Source organism: Passer domesticus, chromosome Z (assembly GCF_036417665.1).
Source record: "Passer domesticus isolate bPasDom1 chromosome Z, bPasDom1.hap1, whole genome shotgun sequence".
Lineage (NCBI taxonomy): Eukaryota > Metazoa > Chordata > Aves > Passeriformes > Passeridae > Passer > Passer domesticus.
Genome location: NC_087512.1, coordinates 19,491,274 through 19,515,713, shown reverse-complemented (window position 1 = coordinate 19,515,713; position 24,440 = coordinate 19,491,274). Strand labels below are relative to the sequence as shown.

The window sequence follows — 24,440 nt, the reverse complement described above, 5'->3', positions numbered from 1 at the left end:
CATGATGCTTAACTGCATGCATGCAAGCATGCCCTAAGGTATAGTTTTGGCTGAGGTTAACTCCATCTCTCTGACAGTGCACAAGAACTGTGCAAAAGAATTATACTGTGCAAAGGACTGCTCCCATCGGCAAAATGAAAAGGCTTGCATCAAGTCTGACTCCAATATCCTGCAGCTTTCCTCTGTCTTTATTCCAGCATACACAGCCGCCCTCATACTGGACTGCAGGGAACACATTAAACCCTCATTTTCATGCAGTAAAATCATCCCTAGAAGGACTGCAACTCTACTTGCACATTGTTTATTTACAGCCACTGTCCAATACCAAACTTGTTAAAATATTTTGAGACTCCAGAAAAACATGAAGAAATCTGGGACCAAGTACTGTGCAGCTTGGACCAAGTTCCCTGCAGCTGACTGACCTCAGTACTCTGGCCCCCTGCTAAAAAACCCAGTACTCTGGGATTTTTAGCAAAATGGGAATATATTTTCATTTAAAAGTTCTCAGTATTAAATGTCCAGTGATTTTGTCCACTCAGTTTTCTAATTCACCTAAGATTTCCCCACCTGTGACCACACTGGAGTAGGGACTTCAGAATTTCATCAGTGGAGAGCCACTTCGCCTTCCTTTGTTTAATACATGCACTTTTGGGTTCTATGTCTGTTCAGGTGTGTTTTGCAGCCTTAGAAAGAAAAACTCCAACCAAACTCAAAACCTCCCAAAAAACTAAAGCAATTTGATATTTCAATCTACTCTCCCCTCCAAAACCAGATTAAGCTGCTTGTTTTCAATGAAACACATGCTGTATGGCAACTCTCGCTTCACGTAACAAAGGACCTGATTTACAGATTTGTTCATGTCAACCACTATGCCTCCTAAGGCTTTACATTCTGAGATAAAGTTGTAGCTGAACATAATCCTCAAGTTTTCCTGTACATGATATCTTGTATATACAAACACATTACTCCAGAACGCACATCCTGCATCCTGGGGTGTTACTCTGTATTAATGTCTGTGATACTGCAGTCAAAATCTTGTTCATAGGTTTGCCTTCTTAATCCTTACAGACTCTCAATTATCAGATATATTAAAATATTATGAGATTAATCAGAACTATGATGCCCTGGGTATAATTTGTAATTAATTTTGGTAGCCTAAATAAACTAGTATAAGTATGGTTGCTATAGCAAATCAAAGCCACATCAAACAGCTGGATGTGTTAGTTGGCATGCAGTGTGAGTAGAGGTTTCTATTGCTATGGAAACATAACTGTCATTTTACACTGATGGCAAAGGCTTGGGTGGATTGGTTTGGTTTTTTTTTCTCCTTTCAGCATCTAGTGTTAATTTAATTACATTTAGTAAATATATGAAAATCTCAATCTCAGGGAGTTGAAGAATTTTTTACCACATTCTGTTCTTATATTCCAGTGTTGGATACTCCAGACAGTCTTTCCATGTTCTCTGTGCTTTGAAATTTGAACACATATTTGACCTCTATGTTAATGCACTAAGACCACAAAAATGCTCAATAAGACATATTAGAAGAATGTGTAGTAGTTGTGTTTTCAGAACACGTGTCATGATAACAGTTCTTGCTTCAAGTCTGTCCCAGTCTCCCCCTCATCAGAGTGGAGTAAGTCCATATGATTTGGCTTAAGCACTTTCAGTTTCATTTGGCTTGTCCACCTCCCCTGGAAATCATTCATTCACTAGATCACATGTTTCACATGTACTTCAAATCCAGGACTTATCTCCTTCTTTGTGCTCCCTGTCTACTTTCAGCCTCTTCATAGCTTTTTTTTCCCTCTCTTACAGCTACAAGACAACTGGCACTTCTCCTCACTGTGCAGTCTGCATCCTTCTCCTGCACCTGCCTCTTGTATTTTCTTCCTATGAGTCTGGGGCTTTGCATCTCCTTCTCATTGCCTGCACAAAACAAAGAGGTCAGAGAAAATTCTAGCAATACAATGTACGTGTTTCTGGTCTGGTTCCTGCATCAGTAGTGTCTACCACCCATGGTATCCTGCAGTTACAGTCTTGGGGATTGTCTCAGGATTTCTGAATGAGCTATATGCAGGTATAGTGTCTAGGATACTTTTACCACAACACAAGGCACATTCTTCGTAGAAATGCAACAGATTGCCAGATTTTATATAGAAATCATTAGATGTTTCCAAAATTTTCAGAATTTTCTGGCATGGGAAAGACCATCTTTTCTCTGTATTTTTTCACAGAGATTGGATATTTTTGGGTGTTCTTCTCATATTTTGGACTGATTCAGATCTTTAATATTGAAAGTTTTAGATCAGATGAACTAACTTTAATAAAGCTACAACTTTTAAAACAAAACATTCTGTTTAGGTAATTCTAACCACTTCTCAAGCACCAGCTACTGAGCAAACTTATACAAATGGAAAGGTATTGTTTGGAAGAAGTTAATTGTTTAATTGTTTAATGCTTTGTGCAGCCCTAATATCTGTCATTAAGGTTTAGTTAATGATGTTGGTTGTGTAGGGATAAGCTGTAGCAACATAGTCACATTCCAGTGCTGCTCCTACACCTTTTACATGGACTAGGATTACAAAGACCAATGCACTACGAACCTACTTCTGCTTGTAGTTTCTTGGACAGAGCTGTCAGCAGGCTGACCACAGTGTATTTTCATTAGTAACTGCCTGGTTGCCTGAATTCTTGCTTCACACTGTGTTAATAATGGTGGCATCAATGTCTTTTATTCAGTGCATTATTTTATTTAATATAGGAATATATATTTTTCAAAGGCATAAAGAAAGAATTTTCCTGTCAGTGGAGTCATGGATCTCACACAACATAATTTCCATCATCAGTGGGTTTCTTTGTTTTGGTTTGAGAGTTTTTTCCTGCCTCAAAGCACTTTGGCATGTGAACTCTTAGTAAGGAAAGAACTGTTAGATGAAGGGAGGATCAGAAAGCTGAAGAAGACAAATTCCATCCTAGATGTTCAAAACAGAAATAATCTCTATAAATCCAGTTTTCCTTTGGTGCATTTCAGAAAGGAGTAGATTTCCTTCTAGAATAAAAAATTTTTTCTGAGAATTTTAAATAGTGAAGAAGCACATGATTCTGATTGCTTGCTTTTTGCTTTGGTAATGTCAAATATCAATGAGAAAAACATTATCTTTGGATCACTTGCAACAGTGGTACCATATAGACCATCTTTATCTTTGTATTGTTAATTGTATATTGCAAAGAGATCTTCAGTAGCTCAGTTAACATCATCATAGATTAGCATTACAGCCATAAAGATTTCTCAACCTATTTCTGTTTGGAGAATGCAAAAAATACAATTCTATTCACAATGGATGTGTGAAAAACAGCAGAAGGGCTAAGCTAGTTAAAAGAATGACCCACAAACCTAAACCAAAGTCATTCATTTAATAAACTTTTCCTCATTTTTCAATGAAATCAAGACACAGCTATGAACTTATTAAAAGAAATGTCTTCTAATTTGAGGGGTGGTGTTATTCACATAGGTTTTTAAAAGTATTTTAACACCTTTCAGTATTAATTCTACAGGTATATAGTCCCCCCTCTACTATTAACTCTGCTTGCAAACTATCTTACCCCACTGCTTACTTTTATTTCCCTAACATGACAATAAGCATTGAAAAAAAACCACTAAAGACAGTATTTCAAATGTTATACAGTCCTAAAGTTTCTCCAAGAGAATAATTCACTTTGAAGCTATATGAAAGCTGACACACTTCCAGTGAGAAGAACACATCTTCTGTGTTTTGCATCAAGGCATTTTTCAGAAGCAGAAGTGACTGCTTTAATCACCCTATTCTTCAAACTCTTCCATATGAACAATGCCCACATCACAGAGATCATTCCACAGACATTTTCTCCAGAAATCCTGCTTGGTTAAGCCTTTCTCATTACCTTTTTCCCCAAATTACTTGTTTTCACTATCAGGATGCTATTGGTTTCATTAATCAGAATGACAAGTCTAATCATGGAACCCTTTCAATCAATGAAATTATTATTTTTCAAAAAATTAAATTCAAAAGAAAAATGTCCTTTGAAAGCCTTAATTTAATCCATATTCTTTTGCAGAGTGATTTGGATGAATGTGAAAGGGGAGGAAGAGAAATCTCATAAAACAGTTCTGCCAAAGGAGAAGCTGTAAGGTTGAATCACAGCCACAATGAGACTCTGCCAATCTCCAGGGGATGCTCCTCTTTTGTGTCCACCCTGTACATTGCAGTGCTGTGTAGATATGCCCAAGGTAGCTCCACATAAAATTCTCAACAGGATAATTTTATTCTACTTCAGGTAGGATACTATGGCCTTTCCACCAAGTTCAGCTGGACCCTTCTGGAGTAACTGCAATCTGTGCACTGCAGCACTGTGTGGCAACCTGTAGTCCAGCTAAAGTGCAATCATACCATTTAAGATATTACCCTTGTGATTATATAATTGTAAGTAATGCTTGCAGTTGATCTAGGGTATGAAAAATTCTCAAAGTGAAATTCTAAGTGATGTCACCATCAAAATTTTATTTATCATCTGAGTGGCAATAGTTTTATCCTTTGCATTTACTAACTGCATGTTCTGTTACTATTATTTGTATTATCTTATTCTTAATGTATTAAGTTTCCAAGGGAAATGACCTATCAGCTCTGTACAAATAGATACAATACAAACACTTTCAATTACAATACAAATGCTTTCAGTGTGCATAACACATCCCCACAAACATTTTTTATTTGAGTAGTTCTTTTGAAAGCAGCATTAATCATTCTAAGGATGCCTCACCTCTTTTTCTTGGTGCCAAATTCAAAGCTGAAAATCTTTGCACCATAAAAAGGGACTATTGTTTTCATTCAGCTGATAATAAATATTGCTGAAACATGCATTTGGGTCACTCAGAACTTCAATTCTTCAAAGAGTGTTTTATCACTGTATGTTCATATCTGATTCAGTGGAAAAAAGTACCTAATGACCATTTAAAAACCTTCAGAGTAGATTCATTCAAAACATTCCATATAGAATGCTCCAGTCAGATAAAAGTAGGTGAAATGAAAAGGATAGTAAATCCTTTGTAAGTTTAAAAATGGATTTGAGAACCGTTCAGGATGCTGAGTTAGAAAACAGGGTTTTATTACAGAATGATACTTAAATGACACTGTGGATTAAAGTTCCAACATCAGAGACTTATCTGATATGCAGAATCTTGACAGGTGGTTTTGGTGATATCCACCATTTGGCTGGTTCTCTGTACAGCAGAGAAGCTGAGGTGCAATTACAGCTTTATTATAAATGGAGATTGTAACAATTTAAGCCAGTGAGACGTTTCCTGGTAATTTAATGAGACCAGGTCTGCATCCTACACTGCTGCTTTCACCATAAGCTCAAAACCATCATGCCTGAAATGCATTTCAAAGAATATCTAATCCTATGTCACTGTGTGACACTGAGAAATCTTCCTCAAAAAGAGTATATCAATACAGTTGCATCTAAGGAGCTCACTGCAAATAATAAGGTGGCACAAGACAAACAAAAATGTAAAGCACTCTTTCATTGCCAGGAGATACTGAGTAGTACAATGCTCTATTCAAATACTTTTAAAAATAACATGTTTTGAAAATTCAAGTTCTTAATGTTGTTTGACTAAACATTTTCATGAACATGTTATGAAATTGGATTTTTAGGTCAACTTCGAAATTATTTAGTCAATGTTCATTACATAACCACCAAAAATGTATTGTTTCCTGCGTGAGCACTACAGCTAAAAATCTAGTAACAAACTTGCTTGATTATATTTCCAGATTGTCAGGTAGAAATATCAGGGTTCGCCATAAGAAATCTCAGAGCCAGCTTCACAAGGCTATTGCAAAGTACTATCCTAGAAAACTTAGCCCAGCTACCAAACTGCAGTGAAATATATTCTACATAGAATAACCCAAGGCTGAGCTGGCATCCAAAAAGGATGAACAAAATGCGTGTTTAGAGAAAGAGAGTTTGTGCAGAAAGCCATCATTCTAGCATCATTGAAGAAGAATACAGACATGGCTGATGTGACTCAAAACAGGTGTTCTTAATTACTTTATTCACTTACTAATATTTTAATGGTGAAAGTGCACTCTTCAAATGCAAGAAGGCAACTGTATTGTTTTGTCATCTCTGCTGTACTTTGTGCATGGTCTTCCTCAGGCTGCAAGTTTTGCAGGCCCAGAACTCTTTTTCTGTAAGTTAAAATAGACTGTTAGCTGTCAAAAATCAAGGTATGAAAAATAACAATGTTCAACTCTTCAAGAAAGGTTATTTTTGTGCTGTTTTCTACGGATTTTTGCTTCTGTTACACATAGTTGGATGGTTGTAGAGAAAAATAGACACTATTCTCAGACATTTAGTGTCACAAAAATCTTCTTTTTCACTGTGCACAAAAATGGATCTAAGTTGTTATAGGAAAATGTGTCATGCTATTTTCACCTCTTCATAAATGTAAAGTCATTCCAAAGTTTGAAAGTTTCATGCTCCTTCAGACAGTAGGTGTTCAGTCTTTTCAGGCTGTGGTTATCAGTTGTTTTTTTGAACTTCCTTACGAAAGTTCAAAATGTATTGTTTCTTTCCTACGAAAGTAATTTTTGATGGCAACTTTACTTGCTGTAGCCATCACTCAGAATGGTCAGATGCCTTTCAGTTTCAGAGCTATGCTGGATCCACTCAAACAGTTCCTCACTCTGCTGTTACTTGGGATAGTGCTGAAGCAACAGAGGAGTACTGAGGTCACAGCAATCGCAACACAAAGAATGTTTCACATTAAAAATAAACACCTTGCTCCCCTTGCACAGCAGGAAGCAGAATTACACACTTCATTTGGCAAATGCTGCTTTAAAAAATCAGAATCATAGCACAGTGTAGCTTGGAGGGGACATCTGGGTGGCACTTAGTGCAGCCCACTGATCAGAGGAAGGTTACTTGCAAAGTCAGCTTGGGTTGTCCAGAGCCTTTTCCTGTAAATCTGTAAGGATGCAGATCCACAGACTCTCTGGACATACAGTTCCATTCTCATTGTGAAAAAATAATTTTGCTTTCTTTTGTTTTGTAGTGGCTTGAAGAAAAGTGGCAAATTCCTCTGTTGAGTGAGAGCAGTATTATATCATGTAAATGAAGTGGCAGCAGCAGGATCAAACACGTCTTAAGATGTTCCCAGAGACACCAATGCTGCCAGAGAAAGACATCTCTTCTCTTTCATTCTGCATTTGCAGGGCATGGGAAAAAGAGACAGTAGAGGTAAGATTATCCATGAGACTTTTGTGATGAGCCAATACAGTGTTGTGTAGTAGATTTCTAAGACAGGAAAATTAGGCCAAAAGTCATCCTTAAGACATTTACAAAAAACATTTGCCCATATTCACTTCTGCACTGTGTCCAGAGCTGAAGCCAAGCAGAGGCCCTAAAAATATGCATTTACTCCATCAGCTGAAGTTTCTGTGGTTGAGGCCATGCAATGACTACATACACACAGAATCTTTTAATGTACTGGCAAATCTTTAGGCCTCTGGTCACCAGACTGGCAAACAGAGGTGACACTTTTGGCAAACAAAGAATAGACTGTATTACCAAGGGAACACAAGCTACTCTTTCTTTTGATTTCAGTGCAGTTCATCATTGGGAATGTGACAGTGAGTAATGGCTTTTGCAACTCATCTTTGATGTTGGATCAAACTGCAATACATAAATTGTTCCAGTGAAGCACAAGTCAAGGTGCTGACATTACGTGATTTTCTTTCAGTTATAAGGTAAATATTCCCCTAAGGGAATCTTAAAACAGGAAATGAAGGGAGCCTTTCATCCCTGTGACTGTATATCATCCCAAATGCCTGTGCTCAGTGCTGCCCAGAACCTATAAGTCAAATTAATCAAATTTGCTGTACACACAAAACTGTGCATCTTTTTGAAGGTTTGTTTCTGAAGTGCAATCAAGTTTCTACACATAAGGTAAAAACAGTTTGCAGGATTAAGACTCCAAAAAATGTCACTGCCTGAAAACCTAAAGAATTGATGACATGCATGAAGTTACAGGCTTGGTGTTTACAAAGGCGGAAAGGTCCTTCCAGTACCCCTATTTAGAAGTTGTGCTATGACATTTGTACAAATATTCAGCTTAATCCAGACAATTCCAAAGTTCCAAACTCCTATTGCTGAAATGCCCTGCATTTTCTAATTGTTTTGTTGTGCTTGCACATGATGATGTTATAGGATCTCTGCTGAGGCTGAACTGTTTTTGGAGAACACTGAAGTTTCACAGCAATTCCAAAAATGTGTAAACATGCTCAGTGTCACTTTTCAGCTTGGTAGTCAGTTTCATTTTTAAGAGAAAAGCCGGTATTCTTCCAAAGAATAAATGTCTTCTGTGCTCCTGCATGTCTCAATTTACCACATCCTGGGTGGAGCCGTTCAAAAGTAAAATAAGAAATATTTGTGGGTTTAGTATATGGAAACAAAGTAGCAGAAGAATGAATGAATGTACCAGGTACACTTCAACAGGGCTAAAAGCAACAGGAAAATTGCAGTGGGCTATCAGCAATATAAGGAGTGGCCTAAATAGTTCAAGAATTTTACCCACTGATAATCAATAGGAGTATTCTTCTTGCTTGAATTTCATTATAGATATGTTCTCATTTACTATGTTATCAGAGAGCTGCTGCTTCTCTTTGTTTTGCAATTTCTGACAAATATATATTTAAGATTAGGGGTTTAAACAATACATAATTCAGAGGTTCAGTTTGTATGAACCTTCTATTTTGAAAACAGGTTAAATACTTGAGTGCAAGCTTTTCATTTATTTGATGTAATATCAAAGTTACTCTGTAATTTACCAAACTTTCTGAGTTATCATTTATACAAAAGTTGTGTGGCATGGCTGCAGTGAAAGTGTAGTTATCTTTCATTATGATCTCTCCCACAATTTTCTATGTGAGGAAAACTCCTGATTTTATTCAGATTCATCTGTTTTTCTTTACTTCATGATTGGGGGAAAAAAAAAAAGCAACTTAAACTGAAGGATTAAGGTCTTGTTTTGCATCGATTTTGGGTTTTTTTGTTTTGTCTTGCTTTAAATAAAAAATTATATTGAAAAACTTGTTCGGGTGCTCAGTGTATATTTCTGACTGTGTTTTTCAGAAAGGTGTTTTTCATTTTGGTAGATAAAAGAGAACAATGTGAGACATGCTGAGGTACTTTGAAAATCCATTGTTATTGTGTAAAAGTATTATTTTTCTTTAGTCTATTGTACTATAGAAGGATTAGGCCATATGAAATAGCTTCCTTTTTCACCTTCTATACTTCTGTAGGGTTTGATACCATTATGCAGGACTAAATGGTCATCTTAAATTTTATTTAAATTAATCTCTCCTTTCTCAGATAAGTTTTCTGCGACTCTCATTTATGGCATAATAAGCTTGGGGTGGTTGTTTTGTTTGTTTTTTTTTTTAAATCAGGAGGAGATTCTTGCTAAAATATGTATGTGTTCATTTTATTATATCTTCCTTTCCACTTTTTAAAGTGTTAGGTATTTTTTTATAGGTTCAGTTTTGTTTCTTTGGTTTTGTTTTCCTCATTCTTTTCAAAATATTGAGTTTCATTTATTAATTATATATATTTTATGCACAGGTGCAACTGGCTGAATTTCCCTCTCTGAGAAAGTGAAATAATCTTTTTAATGCTAAAGACAGATATTTAACTATGTTATGTCATTTTGTTTTCTAGGCTGTTTTCTTTATTTCTCAATTAACAAAGTCTTAAGAGTGATGAACTTTGCAATGAGTAAGTTGTATTTTCCTCCTGTCTGATAGAAGAAAACAATATAAATTCACATACTTCCTAATTACAATCTTTGTAGTGTTTTACTGTATCACTATGGTTTTGTAATGGCTCTTTTCTGAGAAAATTAATACAGACAAGAAATGACATGGTTATGAGAAGTAAGGATTTTAGGGAGCAGCAAGGTAGCTGCCTTAGTGCGAAGTGTTGGACAATTTGGTTGGATAAGGAGTTCAGGTGAAGAAATATCCAAAAAGATATTGTTCAGCCATTTGATTTTGAGCCTGTAATTTAGAGCAGGAGAAGGTCTGATGCTGCAGAATCAGTAAGGGGTGGGCATAAGAGAACTCCCTTCAATGAGATGTATGTCATGCACCTGAAGTCCAAACCAGTGGCTGCTTGCTAAGAAGACAGTGGGGAGCTATCCCATGCCTATGCATCCTATGTAGATACCTGTGCCCAAAAAGAAAAAAATAGTAAGCCACTGTGACCATATTCTTCACATTTTATTTGTATGAATATATGCTCATAACAATTTCTTTCAGTAAAATCCTTTGTGATGCCAGATTCCCAATTATATGTGCTAAAAAAAATGTGGCGGGTATTTGACAGTGAGAGTTATTAGCTTTTCAAGTGCTTGTAAAATGAAAAGTCTTGACAAAATCTAGGTGTGACCTAGGCCCTCAGTGTCTATGTTTTCTTTGTTCAGATTTTTTTCCATGTATATGACATTGTCAACACTACTGTCATTTGTGATTACACAAAAGAGTACACCAATGTCCTAGTTCTATTATTTATTCTTCAATATCTGTTTCATGTGCTTGTGAATAGTACTAGCAATTCTTATGAAATTGTCTTCAATGGCAAAGTTGTGTACATGCAAAAGTCATGGCAGAATTTGTCTGAGATTAATCTGTTAATATATTGAGCTTAACTCATTGCAGTTAGGCCTTGTCTGCTGACTAGAGCTTCTAAGAATGATCACAATAAAAGAGAAAGTATCAGATCCCTTTTCATGCCTTCCAATTTCTCTCACTCGCCTGAAGTGGTAGCTATTCTTGTACATCAAACAAAGCAGAATTGCCTTCTTCAATTCTGCTGAACTGGTGCTAGAAGAAACAGGTTGTGTCCTGTCAGACCTAAATGCTGTGAACAAAAGAATTACTTTTAGTTCTAGTTATTGCTAGTTATTTCAAAAACAAACAAACAAACAAACACAAAACACCTCAAAACACACAAACAAAAAAAAATAAAAAAAACCTAAATAAACTCACAAACAAACCCAAAACACCCCAAACAAACAACAAAAAAGGTCAAGCCCAATAACAAAATAAAAACCAACCAGAAAAACAAGGAAAAAATTCCCAGAGTGGAGAAGTTGCCATTTCTCTAGCAGATTTATGCTAATGCTGGAACTTTGTGACCTTTCACAGCACCTTCATGGCAGCATGATTTAGCAGACTGTGTTATCTGTTTTGGTTTAGTGAGGCACACTAGGGCATCTGCATACCTGGTATTCTTGAGGGATGCCCTTGTTTCTTCATCTGAGTCTCTCTCATTTCAGTGGCTTTCCCTCCTCTAGCAGCTAGGTTTATAAACTTTTAAAAGATGTGTTGGGTGTAAATGCCCATGGTCTAACTTTCATCTGGCCATTTCTCTTCAGTTAAACAATTTCATCTTCATGAGACATATCAAAAGAATCTGTGCATCACAGTCCAGAAGCATTTCAATTTCACATAGTACATTTTAATATTATTGTAAAATAGCTTGTAGAAAATATCAACTCCCTTTATAGTTCCACTCTTATATTTATTTTATAAACCATGTTAACTTACATGTCTCTTTTATCCTTTCCACTCATGAAATAGCTCTCAAATATGATTTCTTCTTGTCTTGTTATCATCATGAAAGGCTATAAGAAGATTATTTCATATTATATGACATTTTAAGGAAGGCCACCTGACCCAAAATTGATTTACTTAGGGATAATGAACTCTAAGCTAAGAAGAGAAATTCATCCTGTGTTAATTTGATCACCTACATTATGAGACTGATTTTGTCAACCTTTTTAAGAAGCATCAAGTTTTGGCCATAAATCAGGTCTGAGAGATGTATAGGTTTGGTCCCCAATTTGGGAAGATGACAATGTCAACCTCCCACAGTCATTAGAAAAAAAAAATTAAAAATAGTACCCTTTACAAACTATCTTGTGAGTTTTACTCTGCTATGAGACTTCTGCTTTAATTGAAGTAGAACTTAGTGAAGAAGACTGGAGGTGAAAAGGTAAGCAGCAGTGCACTCAGAATCCACCTTCCAAATGGCATTCAGCAATAATCATCAAGTTAAAACTTGGCTTTGTCCCTATTTTAAGGGATTTTTTTGGTCAAATATTGAAATTAAAACACAGTTTGAATTTGCTAGTGCCTCTGCTGTTTGGCAAACACAGACACCTCATTCTTCTACCTTGTTTTTCCTTGAGATCACTGTCAGGGTTGTGGGAGACTGTGGCTGAGTGAGGAGGGAAACCAGGACAATAAACCAGACCACAGGGCTGCTGTTCAACCCTCCTGCTCTTTGCCTAGCCTGCATCTTTCTGCCATGCAGTCTGTGGTTCAGACATGGAAGGTTTGGCCTTGGCTGACAAGTAATCCAACCAGAATCAGATATTAGTAGAAAAGGCTGGTAGAATGCAATTCTTTTTCAGTGTTCTTTTTTCAGTTGTCAAACAAAAATAATGGAATCCTTTAACTACGTATTTACTAAGAGAATTACTTCAAAATACCTCTCCCTAGCTAGCACATGTAAAGTTTACAATCTGTTTTTCCTTCCGTTCTTGTTGAAGATGCCTAGGGGAGCCATGACCTCTTAAAGCTTCCTGTGAAAACATTTGTAACTGATATGTCTCTCCAAAATAAATTTCACTCCACTGAAGCTCTTTGGTTGTATGTTTAGTAGAAAATGTTCTAAGTGCTAGCTCCAGTTGTTAGCTCTCTGCAAGAGAACACTAATGCTTTTTCTACACTAGAAGAATGATAAAATCTTTGGCTTTTGCGAACTGCCTTTGTTCTGAAAACTGATGTTTATATGAGGTAATCACAACAGGTATCTTTAAAATTAATCTGTATTCCAGACCTTGGCAATGTAGCTTTACTTGCAATGAAGAAGCGGGTAAATAACCTTTTCCCAGCTCCACCTGATCTCACCATCTCTTGTAATTTTTCCAGATTTTTTTCCCAGAAATTTGCCACACAGAGCTAAGAAAGATGAATAAGCAGACAATGTCAAACCTTTTTAAGCAGCGCTTGAATCCCTCAGTTAGAAGAATTTTTACTGCCACTGATCTTTTTATAGTTATGCAAGATCAGTATTATTATGTAATTAAGTTATGTAAGCCTATAATTTCCTTTCTTCTCTTAGGTGTTTCAGAGAGCTTTTTTCCATTTTTCTTATTTCCTCAGAATTGGATCCATAATTTAAGAAGATTAGTAAACAGTCTAATTTAATTGAAAGAGTTTAGTAAATGGAGTTTCTATATTTATCAGAGAATTCTTCAAATAACCTAGTAATAATGATGTGAGAATAATTCAAACAAACAGGTAATAATGATGATCATAAACAGAAAAATAATTATAAAGGAAGAAATGTACTGTAAAGGCTACTGATGGCCCTGGAACAGATTAAACAAAAGGAGAATTTTTTTTTTTTTTTCACTTAAAAGAATCCCATTAATTTTTCAGCTTTTCCCATATTGATACTGAGAGCACTGTTGCTAATAACATGGACAATACAAGTAATGGCCCTGAACCAGTTGAATGCATCAAGTTTTGTTTTATCCTTGTAATCAGAGCTCACTTGGAGATATGTATTTAAATAAACGTGTGAATAGCATGATGATATGTAGTGGGAAGGGAGCCATGACAACAGTAAAAGCAGCACTTACTGCCAAGTTGTAATCAATATATATTTTACCTGGTCTGGATGGTGAGCAGATCTTTAAAACAGCAGTTAAATCACAGAGGCAGAAGTTAGGAGTATTGTTAGTAGTTTGGTACATCTATTTTGCACATATTTTTTATTTTCAGGGCTACTGTCTTGGACCAGAGTTTCCTGTTGTCTCCAGGGAATGTTTGGAATTCTTTAAGGACTGATGGACTGATAGCTAGCTAGTAGCTCAATCTGGCTCACTTGTTTTACTCAGCCAGGCTTCCCACTCATTTCAGTTTCAAATCTACATGTACTAAGGGGCTACTCTGTGTCACACTACTACTACTATTATTATTATTATCATTATTATTATTATTATTATTATTATTATTATCATCATCATCATCATCATCATCATCATCATCACCATCATCATCATTATTTTTATGTTATTTTTATTGTTATTGTTATTATTATAAATTAGCATTGGCTAATACTGACATTTTGAAAGAACGTATGCTTTTCCATGTTTTATCATATATTTTCTTTCCAGTTCCATCCCACAACTCCTTGGTTTTGTCACCTTGATTAAGCACTATGTCTAGTGCCTGATGCAGTTTTAATAAGACTATCAGCACAAGATAAAACCTTTAGAGCAGTGCTCCTTTGCTTAAAGGGTGCTCCAAGGCTTTAAAAAATGCACCTATTCAGAGGTGAAACATCCCCCAAATCTCTTACATGGCCTATTTTGTAGCATCTGAATTTCTTCTGCCTGAGTCTATCACATGCAAATTCCTGTCTGGAGTCAGCTTGTAAATAGCATAAAGACAGGCGGCAGAATTGTTATATATTGTTGATCTTTTTTTCTTTTTTTAAAAAACTTTGCTTTTTCTTTTTTCTTTTTCCTTTTTTTTTTTTTTTTTTTGGTGTGTATGTGTTTTGTTGAAATTTCTGGCATTTGTGAGAGTATAGCAAATGCTATGAATGGTATTCTGTTTATGGTGGGAAGTCTTTATCAAGGAGGAAGACTTTATATCATTTCCTAGCTATGGCCAGAATTTTATTCCAATCTCTTCAGGGTTGTTTTGTTCACACTTAAATCCTCTCAAAACAAACCTTAAAGGCACTGGTCTCTACAGATTGGAGACATTTTCCAGGCACTCAATTCTGTTTTGGTTCAAATTCCAAACAACTGTAATCTGACCAGTGCATCTATTTTCAGTGCATAAAGAGGTATAATTGAGGGGAATTCTTGTAGTCAATGGAGAGAAATGGGTGCCAGGGAGGGTCAATAAAATACCTAAATCCAAAGGTTAAAACTAGGCTGTAGAAATATCTCAGTAAGTATTCTTTACCTAAATTTTTGAGTAATCTGGATGATCAGAGGTGTTTGGAGGATGCTGCACATTAAAAGCAGTATTTTTCCAGCAAAATAACTTTTTCACTGTTTTTAATTATCAAGGCTACTTTACATTTCTTACAGAGTCCAGTAATTATTGTAGAAATTTATGTGAGAAGTGGGAGATTTGGTGTAAATTATGGATGTCAAATCTATTTTTTATGCAAAAAACAAAGGTGAGGTTGACTGTGTGTGAGTAAAAGGGTCAGAGAGGCATCACCCTGTGCCCGTGCTGAGCCTTATTCATTCCCACTGTGAAATTAGATGTGCCTTGATGAAGTCAGAATCTGCTAAAGAGCCTTTCAGCCCCAAATTGCACAGGCAAGTCCAGTTTGCAGGCAGTTTTGGTGGTTTGAAGAGAACACCAACAATCTTAGAATTCTCTCTCAAAAACTTTCTGGTTGTACTTAACATCATGGGAGAGGTGGAAGAAGTTTCCTGTTGATGTAGCTCTGTGTCTAGGGTCACTGCCATGCAGAACATCTTGTTCCCTTTGGTAATTGGTGTGATTCTAGAAAGCACAAAATTTTCCTGGAAATGTGGCCAATAAGCAAGGGAAAGTAGGGTGGAAATTGTTTTAACATTAAATAATTATATTTTTGAACAGAAAATCACTTAATAAAAAATTAAAAAAATAAAAAATAAAAGACTTTTTTTTTTGTAAACAGATCTCTGAGCCTTTCAATAAATTCTCCTTCACATCAATGTAGTTATATTACAGTCACATGTCTGACTGTGGTAGAACATAAAAGATAAAAATAAAATTAAACAAACAGGAAAAAAAACCAACTATGCTGGAAGAAGGGATTTGAAGCCTACCTCACATTTTTGAGGCATCCCTGGTTAAAAGGATAATTATTTTAACTCTTTCACTCTTTGGTCAATGAAAATTGGCTTAGAAAATAGTATGGAAGGACTTATTCCTAGACGCATTCCTATTTCAAGGTAAATAGATTAAACAACACTGATAAAATCTTTCCAATCAGCTAACGATAAAGAAACCACTACAAAAGGAAGCAAGGGCTATTGACTATATTGAGGAAGCCACACAGACTTTATGTGCTCTTCCAGGAGAGTCTGTTTGCTTAGACACAAATCCTCACAGTTTGCATTCATGACAAACATACCTCATGGACAATGGAGAGATAACAAAATCTGTTTTAGATAGCAGAAGTTAATACAAAGGCACTAACAGGATTGTTAAATTTGCATTTCCACATAATTAAGTCATGAATTCTATATAGCTTAAGTCATAAATTAATGCACATAGCACTTAGATCACATTATACATATAAGGAAAATAAGAAAAACTGTGCAAAAAACTTCCAATGCAGATTGAATTACATTGGCTGGGCTTTGTGAAAGTCAGCTTCTAATGTCAAACCTCTTTTTACTGGGGTAGCTACCATTAAAAAATCCAGTTTTGTCCCATTCCTCTCCTAAAGCCAGCCCAAATTGCTTTTGCATAAGTCATATGTTTGTGGCATTTTTCATAAAATGAATATAAAATCGATTAATATGATTGATTAGGGTAGACATTATTAGAATCCTAAATTTCTCATTAACTTGCTGTACTTCATGGAAGAAGAGTTATGTTTTCTATGAACTTTTCCTTCAATCTAAAACTGATTTTTCTTAAGACTGAATATGTGTCTTAAAATTCTTTTAAACCATTCTCAAGTTTCTTCAGAGACTAATTCTTGCTTTGTAGATCACATGTGACTGTGATTCTATCTCACACTTAACCTCCATTTTCCTCAGTTTAGGAATGGATGGGTAGTCAAGATAACATAAAAAACTATCTGTGACAACCTTTCTCAAAGAAGTGAGAGCAATAGATCTACTTTTGAACTGACACAAAATTTCAAAGGAATAGTTCCAAAATATTCTGCCCACCTATATTATTCACAAAGAGCATCACATAAGTGTGCATCACATAAATATTCTGTAGACACTTTAGAGTTTAAAAATTTTCTTGTTAATTGATGACACATGAACATGGTATTTGAACCTTTTGATCCTGTCTACATTAAACACAGGGAAATCTTAGGGTGTTTGTACATAGGGCAGAGAATCACATTGTTCCTTTTAAAGGTAGTGGGAGCTGAAAGCACTTAGCTTCTCACATGCCATGTCCAGTGCCATCCTACACCAAATCAAAACCTCATGCACTTTGAAAAAATTGTTAATTAATAAGTGTTAGGAACCTCTCATAAGGATTAATCTTTATTTCAGAGCTCCTATGGTGAATTTTCAAAATCCCCTTAAAGGTCATTTTGGATCAGTGCTTCTGTAAAATTATATCTTGTTTTGTCTAGCAGCCTTTAGTAGAATAGATTAGACTGATAGCCACCATTGGACAGAAAGATGGACCTGGAGATGACACTGGAACAGAATTTTTCAGTTTTCCTCCTATTTTCTCTGTTCATTTCTTTGTGCTAACACTACAGAAATTAGACTATCTTACTACATTCTATCATCTCATCTTCTGGTTCTGACATGAAAAAGCAGAGTTTAGAAAAATTGGAGTTAATAATTCCATAAAAATACACTGCACTGTTTCAGAATGCCTACAAGGTACTATTTTGTTTAACTGTGGACTATAGTTTTATATTGACTTTTTTCCCCATAAATACAGAAGTCTCTAAGAGCTCTCTAAATATCTCTAAGATGTTTATACATCTACTGGGTTGCAGTGAATATAGACAAGCAATGGAAGCAGAAAAGGTACAGCTTGATATATGCTTTTTATGTATTCCTTTAAATTTGTGTTAATGTGTCAGAGTATTGCCCCCAAATGAGAATCATTATGATAATCTCAGAGACAGCTGGATACTGCACTCAGATTCAGATCTTGTTATGAGTAATCTTCACTTGAGTGCATTTGTAGGTACATTACAAACAATTTATCTTCTCAGAAATCAATGAAGGAAACTACAAAGGAAGCTAAAGAATTTTTTTTTCCTGCCTATGTCATAATATATTTTACTAACAAAAAAGCAAATAAAAATTGTCAGTTAAGGACAGCAGGAATTTGTTAAAAGCTTAAATATTTCTTCAAACTGAATTGGTCTTTCTTCATTCAATGAAACTGGATTGAAGAGGTTAGTAAATGGGTTTTATTCAGATTTAGGAAAAAAAAGTGTTGTTTTCAAAATTATTAAAGGCTGTTTGCTTTCCTAGAACTCTCCCTGGAACAGCAAGAGGTCACCTAAGGTGATGACTCATTTTATTCTCATGTCTTTGCAGTTATATGAGATTGGTAACATTAGGATCACTGCTGCTTCATTCCTTCATTCCCAAAATCTCAGAGGAAAGACCTATGCCCTTCAGTTTTAACTGAACCGAGATTCCTGGCAGAGTCTGGAAGGATTAGGAGGTTTAAGAAAGAAAATGGGATTATGGTTTACTGGCTGGACATATGGGTAGTGGAGACTGCTCTAATGCAGCTGTCTGAGAGCTCCCTGTCAGCCTGCTGCATTGCACCTCCTGGTCATCCAGCTGGGCCAGCATGCTGCTGTCTGCCAGATGGGGCTCAGGGTGCAGGGGACATCATTCACACATGCCTCTGAGAGATTAAATATCTTGTTCAAAATATTCCTTAAATTTCTACACATGTCCCTTTTTTTTAACTTTTTTTTTGTCTTTCTTTTTTGGCTATTCAAAATCCTTAAAACCATTTTGCTGGCAAGTGATAACTGATTTCTCAGTGCAGATGCTGAATGGATACTGCATTTCCTTCAGTGCACTGGAGACATTGAAGAGAATGCTAACCCTATGATGAATTTCATCTCATAAATTCAATTTTTAATAGAGGTACTGGATCCAGCTGGTTGTCTGAGCCAATTCTTGTAAGCAATGTTTGAATCAAATGCAATCAGAACACACTGACAGTATTCAGAGAAGTCAAGTGAGGGTTCATAGGATCAAACCCACTAGGCTGTTATACACTTTCGTAACCAGCTCTTTATGAGGCCTTAGTTCTGAATGTGTTGTTATCACCTTCAGACTTGCAGCTCACCCTTCTATGTGCCCTTAATAAATACTTTAAAACACTCCAGCACAAAGGAAGAAATGTTTCTCTTGACTTGTGGATAACACAAGGTTAGAAACCACCTTTTCCTAAAACTGTGGAAAGCTTTGCTTTCAATTATGCCTCACATGAGACTGGAATGGAGCTGTTGTGTACAGTGAACAGGTTATGCAAGAGCACCCCCTGGATAAAGCAAAAAGTGAAATAATTTCCTCCTCGTCACTTGTACAGATTATTTTGGCAAATTCATTGTATTACTATGAATTGGCTTGTTTCACAGAATTGTTTTGTTTTTCCTGAGGACTGAGTTTCAGTGTGTGTACGTGTGTTGAGGGGCAGACTGGAAAAGAGGAAAGGTGCTTTGCTGTTCATGCTCACTGCACATGCAGACATGATAGCCATTGTACAGAGTTTAACAGAAAATAGTCTGGGTGTGGTGCTATACACAGAGAACAAAGAGGATAAATCTACCCCCACGTGGGGAAGTTTCCCAGCCTTACTTATTTTCTCAAATACTGATTCTTTGAAGGCTTCTAGCTGCTGTAATTGTCAACAGCCACAATAGCATATTAAATACAGACACGGAATAACCATTGTTTCGTTGTTTGCATGCACCATAGCCCAGTTTTGACCCACACCAGCTCGTGTCCTCACAGACCCCAGGCACAGTTCAGGGGTTAGCAAGGACCACAGATGTCTCCCAACAAGTTGCAGGGACACAGCTGCTCTTTTAAAGAAAATTTAATTATCACAAGCTGGGCCATACTTCTTATTCTCAGACTGGAGAAAGTCTTCCAAGATATTTTAGTTAACTATCAGCATTTTACAGAATAAAATAACATAGCCCATTGGTAAAGTCCTAATCTACCAGCTAAGAGATTTCAGTTCATAACTCTGCCATGCAAAGAACTGCTAAGTTCTCAAAGGCATTTATGATTAATCACTTCCAACAAAATTATTGTATTTAATTATATTTTCATATCTCTATATATCCATCCATGGAAAGCAAAGTGGGGACAATAGTGATTTCATCTGTCAATGAGCAGAAATATTAAATAGTGCAATGCACCAAAATCCTGTGGTCATGGAGACCATAATATTTCAAAAGGCAGAATTAGTGTGCAGTGAGATGATTGTTCTTTAACCTTGTTTCCCATCTCCTCATGTCCTAAGCTGATTATCTGCCTATTCCTTTGAGCATTCATTAAACACAGACTTCCAGGGATGCAGAACATGCATGCAATGTGGCATGAAATGCACAGAACACTAGTCTTGTTTAAATACATATCTTGGCAGATATTCAAAAGTTTTACTGATTGCATTGACTGAAATATCAGAGACAGCTGTTGAAAAGTAAAATTTTAGAGGAGAAAATAAGAAAATTACTGAGTATGTTTTTAACATGTTTAGTTATAACATGCCTTAATTTAAATAAGAAGGTGAAGACTTTTTTCCCTGGCATGTGTATTAAACTCTGGAAAGTAAACAGCTTAAACTAAGCTCATCTGGACTACTTACTACTTAAAATTTGTTTTAGCATCTTTATGTATCTCTGTCTTTGGCAGCTCAGCATTACATAGACATTGAACTACACAGTTCCAGCACTTCATGCTAGTCAACATAATTGGTTTGTTTACTTGTATGTTTGTTTGTTTGTTTGTTTCACCAATTGATACATATAAATACATATAAAGTTATCAGTAACCTTCTTCAACATGTTCATCTTTCCACTGTGAAGTATAACCCTAGAAGTAGTTTCTCATTTCTCAGATATTAAGGATATGACCACACTTGCAACTTTTAAATCCTTGCACAGTGTGTGTCCTTGATACCTCAACAACGACACAAAAAAAAAAGTATTTGTCTTGTAAAGCATAGACATCTGGTGAAAACACCAGATATCAGCACACATTCCTTAATTAGGGATGCTGTATGATTAAAACAGAATAATACAGAAATAAACTTAAAATAAAATAGAAATTGAAGGACCAGTTGTCTGTTGAGAACTGAGATTTGTATTTGAAAGTTATTATATAGTGTCATATCCCGTGACCATATCTCTGTAGGAGATGTACATAGTGGAAGTATAAGACTTTATAGCCACTGTTTATAAGTGATGATAAGGCTGATTCTGAGCTAGGCATTGTTGGAAATGTAGCAATTGTGGTTACCAGCTGCTATTCTGTTATTCAGGTAGAGTTCACTGTCATTCTGTTTGAATGTTTTTATTTTTTAGGTCCTTAATTATTCTTTCTCTTTCTTAGCTTTGCTATGGTGCCTCAGAGACGACTCCATGTGCACGAGCAGTAGCAACAGAATATGGTGACTGCACACTTGTTAATGACCTTCAAACAATACATAAATCAGAATTTTCTCAAAAGCTTGAAATGTATTCTAAGTACCTCCAATACTACTTTTAAGTGTTGTCTATAATAAGCATAATTTCAAGAGCTTTTTAACTCTTTTAAATGTCTTTGATATAATAAATTGCAACAGATCTGTTTTATATAATACACAAAATACTACATGAGATGTAACTTCAGAACTTAGTATTTGCCTTGTTTTACTTATACACAGTCCTAACATACAGGATCTACCTTTCTGCCTCAGTATACTCTCCTTTAAAATACGTGGTTAATGTAGAGAATAAGGACATGTCCAGATTTGTCTTTCTCTGCACTGACATTCCCAAGCATCAATTATTTCACTTTTTAACATCTCTGACATTTGCTCCTGCATATAACAGTCCCACTACAGTTTTTTTGCCTTCAGTGCATCTCTCTCTTTCCAGTGCAAAATTTCCCACTGATACCTGTTTCCTGGTAGTCTGAATAAAATATTGATTTTTTGTTTGTTTGTTTAAAAGTTACAGAGGTGAAGTAATTCTTATGGTGGAAAGTATGTAAGATGCTGCTTTTTATAATGTATAACAGAGAGGAAAATATATTTGACTGCAGATGCTGTAAATCATAGAAATAGAGTTACAACTACAAGTCATACTTTTTTGTGTACTTTTTTACATGACAGCAGTTGCAAAACACACATCTTCTGGTCCAGACCACAAATTTTCCTTTGAATACTGTCATACTGTAGAAATTTTTGCTATGCATTGCCATGAAAGCGCACACACCATCATAGCTACATTAAGACCTGTTGTGTGAGGAATGAGCACATCACAGCTCACTTGCTGTGGATAATTTGAATTAAATTTCTTGCTTGACAGTAAGCCACTTACATAGGCAGGTTGCTTACCAAAAATAAATAATATGTTCTTATTTTTCTTGGGATAAATTTGTGAACCAGATCTGCTGGTTCACAAATCAAAGTAAACCAGTTTAATCACAGTAATGCTAAGAGAAACTCTGTAAGTTTAAATCTCTGCTGCTGCAGGTGTATGAGGACATGTCACAGTAACATGAATTTTCTCAAGGACCTTCAAATTGCCTGTCATGTTTGCTGTCACAAAATTCTGAAGAGGTATTATGCTCTCAGAATAACTCAAAAATGTCTGTGCTTCTCTTTGACTCGACTGTCACAGTACGTGTACTTTTTGCATTCTGTTAAAACTTCCTCATACAAAAATAATTCACAACTGAAATGCCTCTTTCTGGTCAAGGTTTCCTCATCCTGAATACATGCTTAGTCTCTCCACTCCACATTCATAAATAGTTTGAGAGACTTCAAGCATCTGAGGTCATTGTGCTTCACACAATTGTTCTTTGTTGCACTCTGTGAAGGAGATTACAGGAGGGCAAGCTGGAATTCCTGGATACCACATTTCTCACTATTGAAGGGCTATCTCCTTGAATAAAAAAAGCAATAAGGCTATCTGAAGTGACCTTGGCAATTGTTCATGTAATTTATGACATGGTACAACTAGATGTGAGAACAAATCAAGCATAAGGATTACTTTCAAGTTGGCTAATGTCTCTGAACTGAGAAAAAATTGCTAGATGAAGAATACATTTTCTGAAATATAGCTCTATGCATCAAACAATGTATTTGATTAGTATTTTCCTGCAATTTAACCCTGTCTTCTATACCACTGCATTGTTATCAATTGATGAGTTATTAATCCCTGGGAGTATAATAAAATTAAACATGCGCAATGGAAGAATGTTGCTGCTCAGTAAGGGTAATTCTTAGTAAGTAAAGCCAAGAAGTAAGTGAAAAAAATCTCATTATGGCTAAGTGAATATTGCTAATGCAGCTACTTGCTGGTACATAATGGATAAAGTATTTAACAATATAATAATAATAATAATAATCATCATCATCATCATCATCATCATCATCATCAACAATAATGAATAACAAAAATAACAATAATAATCATCATCATCATCATTAACTTCTTAAATTTTTTTTCATGCCTTTTAGGATGATGAAAAGAAGACATACAATGGGGTGCAAGGAAAAACCTCTGTCTCCCTCTTTTAAAAACATTTGATGGCATCCCTTAGTGAGAAAAGTAGGAGATCTTCAAGCTTCCAGGCTGTTAGATTTTGGAAAATAAGGTGGTGGATAGTGGAGAGGGTAAGCTGTCACAGAGGCTCTACTTCATCCTGCACTTCAAAGAATTCTGTGGGAATAAGTATGTGTTGCAGCTGCCACTCAAGGATTTTCAGTTCAGGCTTTGCTTTATTAAACTCTAAAGACTCAAAGCCAGAGCGCACCACACTTCTGCGTGCAGAGCAGCCTGAGATCTGGACCAAAGCTAGTTTTAAATATGATCTTATTCTGTATTCTACATTATAGTGAAGAGTATGTCTTTTAGACCAAAATATATGAATATGGACCAACAAATGTATAAAAGATGAAATTCTTCCTTACACCTAATTTTGTTAAAGAATTGAGCAGCTTCCTAGTGCCATGGTATCTTACGTCTGGCAGGCACCACTTAGCCATTCTCAGCAGACAGGTCCAAAAGGTCCTCACTCAGGCCCAAAACAATAAATTATCACTAAATGTGGAAGCTGCAGTTTGCATTATCTTATTTATGTTTGTACTCACAAGATGTGATGGGGGTCTGTCACGAAACTTGGGTTCCAGCACTTGGTGTTTTACTGACAATGGGTGATAGTTTGGATGGAGCCTCAAAAGAATTCTGCATTTTTATACACACTTAGAAAAAAAGAATGAGAAAGGAAACTTGGAAATAGGCTGGTTTTGCATGTGTGGAATATATTTATGCAGAACTGAAATTTGTAATAAAGGCTTTTGTCAAATACATTTACAGGGAATTGGCCATAGTATTATCCATAAAGGGTA

General features: G+C 35.9%; 2 long non-coding RNA genes across 8 annotated transcripts; one reads left to right on the top strand and one right to left on the bottom strand.

Moving 5' to 3' along the window:
• Positions 1-1,443: 1,443 nt before the first annotated feature.
• LOC135289788 (uncharacterized) lies at positions 1,444-6,813 on the bottom strand. 2 transcript variants are annotated; one of them, XR_010352528.1, is made up of 3 exons: positions 6,478-6,746; positions 6,104-6,230; positions 1,444-1,929 (listed from the first exon to the last, which is right to left on the bottom strand). It is a non-coding gene; the product is annotated as an uncharacterized LOC135289788 (long non-coding RNA). The 2 variants fall into 2 exon arrangements; XR_010352526.1 differs by lacking the exon at positions 1,444-1,929 and having other exon boundaries at positions 6,078-6,230; positions 6,478-6,813.
• Positions 6,801-24,188, top strand: LOC135289789 (uncharacterized). 6 transcript variants are annotated; one of them, XR_010352533.1, is made up of 5 exons: positions 6,801-7,011; positions 7,097-7,281; positions 9,760-9,816; positions 21,434-21,491; positions 23,550-24,188. It is a non-coding gene; the product is annotated as an uncharacterized LOC135289789 (long non-coding RNA). The 6 variants fall into 6 exon arrangements; XR_010352534.1 differs by lacking the exon at positions 9,760-9,816; XR_010352530.1 differs by lacking the exon at positions 23,550-24,188 and having other exon boundaries at positions 21,434-21,560.
• Positions 24,189-24,440: the final 252 nt, after the last annotated feature.